This window comes from Bos indicus, chromosome 16 (assembly GCF_029378745.1).
Source record: "Bos indicus isolate NIAB-ARS_2022 breed Sahiwal x Tharparkar chromosome 16, NIAB-ARS_B.indTharparkar_mat_pri_1.0, whole genome shotgun sequence".
Taxonomy (NCBI): Eukaryota; Metazoa; Chordata; class Mammalia; order Artiodactyla; family Bovidae; genus Bos; species Bos indicus.
Window position 1 is genome coordinate 45,370,278 of NC_091775.1, and position 5,406 is coordinate 45,375,683.

Genomic DNA, 5,406 nt, shown 5'->3' on the forward strand with positions numbered 1-5,406 from the left:
TCTCAGGACACCCATCCTGGATCCCATCTGCCGAGACTCAAGCCTACTGATCCCCAGTGGGGCCCTCAACACAGCCCCTCTATTCCTGTCAGCAGTCATCTGACACAAGACCACAGACTTACCAGAACCCAGACCACCAAAACTGTGAGCACAACCCACAGTTAATATGCTTGAATGGGCTCTCATACTCCTTACTTTCTTATTTCTCCTTCTGTACTTTATAATTTTTTGCCTAAACTCTCCCCTTCTTCATGGGGAGAGTATCATTCAACCCAAAACAACCCACATGGCCCCCCACCAGGTAGGGACAGCCCTATACCCCCATTCACCAGGAAGAAGTTATAGAAGATATGACTGCCACCACAATTCCTGATAAATGGGCCAACTGGGTTCCACATAAACTTAAGACTAAGTTAATATTCAGAGAGGGGAAATGGAAACCTATCTAACATTATTCAAAATAGAGCAATGCCTGTCAAAGGCCAGTATCAAGTCTCTTCCAGACATCCAAGGACTAGAAAATGACTGAAGACAACAAGTCTGTTCTCAGAAGAACCACATCCTCTAGAGGAACGGCCGCCTGGATACAACTGGGGCCCAAAATAGACGTGAACCCACCCCTTCGTTCCTGCTCCTTGCCCTTTAAAACTCAATAAGAGACTCAACCCCTCATTCTTCAGGGTCACGCAATGCCTCTGGCTCCTTTCCTCCCTTGGAAAGAGAATTTAAAAACTCTCTTTTTTTCCCTTGTTAATATTTTTGTGAATTCTTTCACAACCTGCATCAGCTCGCCTAACATTTTACAGTATATTCAAAAAGATGTCCATTTGTAGGAGGGAACCTCTATATAAATATGTAAGTGAAGGTCATATTCATATTTTTGAAGAATATGGCCTAAGAATTTCATTTCTAGGTTTACACCCAAGAGAAATGAAAAGATGTCCACACAAAAGCAAGTATGTGAATGGTCATACAAGCATTAATCATAATACCCAAAAAGAAGAAATAACCCAAATGTCTACCAACTGTTAAACGGATAAATAAAAAATGTGGCATATCCATAGAGTAGATTATTATTTTACAATGAAAAAGAAATTAAGTATTGACATAAACTAAAACATGGATGAACTTTGAAAAGATAATAACAAGTAAAAGAAGCTAGACATAAAATGTCACATATTATATGATGTCAGTTCAGTTCAGTCGCTCAGTTGTGTCCAACTCTTTGCAACCCCATGAATTGCAACACGCCAGGCCTTCCTGTCCATCACCAACTCCCGGAGTTCACTCAGACTCACGTCCATCGAGTCAGTGATGCCATCCAGCCATCTCATCCTCTGTCGTCCCCTTCTCCTCCTGCCCTCAATCCCTCCCAGCATCAGAGTCTTTTCCAATGAGTCAACTCTTCGCATGAGGTAGCCAAAGTACTGGAGTTTCAGCTTTAGCATCATTCCTTCCAAAGAAATCTCAGGGCTAATCTCCTTCAGAATGGACTGGTTGGATCTCCTTGCAGTCCAAGGGACTCTCAAGAGTCTTCTCCAACACCACAGTTCAAAAGCATCAATTCTTCAGCGCTCAGCCTTCTTCACAGTCCAACTCTCACATCCATACATGACCACAGGGAAAACCATAGCCTTGACTAGACGAACCTTTGTTGGCAAAGTAATGTCTCTGCTTTTCAATATGTTATCCAGGTTGGTCATAACTTTCCTTCCAAGGAGTAAGCATCTTTTAATTTCATGGCTGCAGTCACCATCTGCAGTGATTTTGGAGCCCCAGAAAATAAAGTCTAACACTGTTTCCACTGTTTCCCCATCTATTTCCCATGAAGTGATGGGACCGGATGCCATGATCTTCGTTTTCTGAATGTTGAGCTTTAAGCCAACTTTTTCACTCTCCACTTTCACTTTCATCAAGAGGCTTTTGAGTTCCTCTTCACTTTCTGCCATAAGGGTGGTGTCATCTGCATATCTGAGGTTATTGATATTTCTCCCAGCAATCTTGATTCCAGCTTGTGTTTCTTCCAGTCCAGCGTTTCCCATGATGTACTCTGCATATAAGTTAAATAAGCAGGGTGACAGTATATAGCCATGATGTTCTTTTCCTATTTGGAACCAGTCTGTTGTTCCATGTCCAGTTCTAACTGTTGCTTCCTGACCTGCATACACATTTCTCAAGAGGCAGGTAAGGTGGTCTGGTATTCCCACCTCTTGAAGAATTTTCCACAGTTTATTGTGATCCACACAGGCAAAGGCTTTGGCATAGTCAATAAAGCAGAAATAGATGTTTTTCTGGAACTCTCTTGCTTTTTCCATGATCCAGCGGATGTTGGCAATTTGATCTCTGGTTCCTCTGCCTTTTCTAAAACCAGCTTGAACATCAGGAAGTTCACAGTTCACGTATTGCTGAGGCCTGGCTTGGAGAATTTTGAGCATTACTTTACTAGCGTGTGAGATGAGTGCAATTGTGTGGTAGTTTGAGCATTCTTTGGCATTGCCTTTCTTTGGGATTGGAATGAAAACTGACCTTTTCCAGTCCTGTGGCCACTGCTGAGTTTTCCAGATTTGCTGGCATATTGAGTGCAACACTTTCACAGCATCCTCTTTCAGGATTTGGAATAGCTCAACTGAAATTCCATCACCTCCACTCACTAGCTTTGTTCATAGTGATGCTTTCTAAGGCCCACTTGACTTCACATTCTAGGATGTCTGGCTCTAGGTCAGTGATCACACCATCGTGATTATCTGGGTCGTGAAGCTCTTTTTTGTACAGTTCTTCTGTGTATTCTTGCCATCTCTTCTTAATATCTTCTGCTTCTGTTAGGTCCACACCATTTCTGTCCTTTATCGAGCCCATCTTTGCATGAAATGTTCCCTTGGTATCTCTAAATTTCTTGAAGAGATCTCTAGTCTTTCCCGTTCTGTTTTTTTCCTCCATTTCTTTGCATTGATCGCTGAGGAAGGCTTTCTTATCTCTTCTTGCTATTCTTTGGAACTCTGCATTCAGATGCTTATATCTTTCCTTTTCTCCTTTGCTTTTCGCTTCTCTTCTTTTCACAGCTATTTGTAAGGCTTCCCCAGACAGCCATTTTGCTTTTTTGCATTTCTTTTCCACAGGGATGGTCTTGATCCCTGTCTCCTGTGCAATGTCACGAACATCATTCCATAGTTCATCAGGCACTCTATCTATCAGATCTAGGCCCTTAAATCTATTTCTCACTTCCACTGTATAATCATAAGGGATTTGATTTAGGTCATACCTGAATGGTCTAGTGGTTTTCCCTACTTTCTTCAATTTAAGTCTGAATTTGGCAATAAGGAGTTCATGATCTGAGCCACAGTCAGCTCCTGGTCTTGTTTTTGCTGACTGTATAGAGCTTCTCCATCTTTGGCTGCAAAGAATATAATCAATCTGATTTCCGTGTTGCCCATCTGGTGATGTCCATGTATAGAGTCTTCTCTTGTGTTGTTGGAAGAGGGTGTTTGTTATGACCAGTGCATTTTCTTGACAAAACTCTATTAGTCTTTGCCCTGCTTCATTCCATATTCCAAGGCCAAATTTGCCTGTTACTCCAGGTGTTTCTTGACTTCCTACTTTTGCATTCCAGTCCCCTATAATGAAAAGGACATCTTTTTTCAGTGTTAGTTCTAAAAGGTCTTGTAGATCTTCATAGAACCATTCAACTTCAGCTTCTTCAGCATTACTGGTCGGGGCATAGACTTGGATTACTGTGATATTGAATGGTTTGCCTTGGAAATGAACAGAGATCATTCAGTCGTTTTTGAGATTGCATCCAAGTACTGCATTTCAGACTCTTTTGTTGACCATGATGGCTACTCCATTTCTTCTGAGGGATTCCTGCCCGCAGTAGTAGACATAATGGTCATCTGAGTTAAATTCACCCATTCCAGTCCATTTTAGTTAGCTGACTCCTAGAATGTCGACATTCACTCTTGCCATCTCTTGTTTGACCACTTCCAATTTGCCTTGATTCATGGACCTGACATTCCAGGTTCCTATGCAATATTACTCTTTACAATATTGGACCTTGCTTCTATCACCAGTCCCATTCACAACTGGGTGTTGTTTTTGCTTTGGCTCCATCCCTTCATTCTTTCTGGAGTTATTTCTCCACTGATCGCCAGTAGCATATTGGGCACCTACTGACCTGGGGAGTTCCTCTTTCAGTGTCCTATCATTTTGCCTTTTCATACTGTTCATGGGGTGATGTGATGTGTATGTGTATGATGTCATGTGTACAAAACATCCAGAATGAGCAAACTTTGTCAGAGACAGAAAATAGAAAATAGGTTGCTTAGTGCTGGGGAGAATGGGAATTATCTACTACCAGGTTGGTTTCTTTTATTGAGGACAGTGCAGTGCAGTTCAGTCACTCAGTCGTGTCCGACTCTTTGTGACCCCATGAACTGCAGCACGCCAGGCCTCCCTGTCCATCACCAACTCCCGGAGTCCAACCCATGTCCATTGAGTGGGTGATGCCATCCAACCATCTCATCCTCTGTCATCCCCTTCTCCTCCTGCCCCCAATCCCTCCCAGCATCAGAGTCTTTTCCAATAAGTCAACTCTTCGCATCAGGTGTCCAAAGTATTGGAGTTTCAGCTTCAACATCAGTACTGCCAATGAACACCCAGGACTGATCTCCTTTAGAATGGACTGTTTGGATCTCCTTGCAGTCCAAGGGACTCTCGAGAGTCTTCTCCAACACCACAGTTCAAAGCATCAATTCTTTGTGCTCAGCTTTCTTCACAGTCCAACTCTCACATCCATACATGACCACTGGAAAAACCATAGCCTTGACTAGATGGACCTTTGTTGACAAAGTAATAAATATTCTAAAATTAGATTATGGTAGTGACTGCAAATACTTTTGTTGCTCAGTCTGTAAGTCATGTCTGACTCTTTGTGACCACATGGACTGCAGCATGCTAGGTTCCCCTGTCCTTCGCTGTCTCCTGGACCTTGCCTAAACTCATGTCCATTGAGTTGTTGATGCCATCCAGCCACCTCATCCTGTGTCAACCCTTCTCCTCCTGCGCTCAATCCTTTCCAGTGTCAGGGTCTTTTCCGATGTATCAGCTCAATGCATCAGGTGGCCAGTGTATTGGAGCTTTAGCTTCAGCTTCAGCATCAGTCCTTCCAATGAATGTTCAGGGTTGATTTCCTTTAGGATTGACTAGTTTGACCTCCTTGCTGTCCAAGGGACTCTCAAGAGTCTTCTTCAGCACCACAAGTCAAAAGCATCAGTTCTCTGGCACTCAGCCTTTTTTTACAGTACAACTCTCACATCTGTACAGGACTACTGGAAAAAATCAAAGCTTTGACTCTCTGGGACTTTGTTGGCAAAGTAATGTCTCCGCTTTTTAATATTCTGTCTAGGTCTGTCA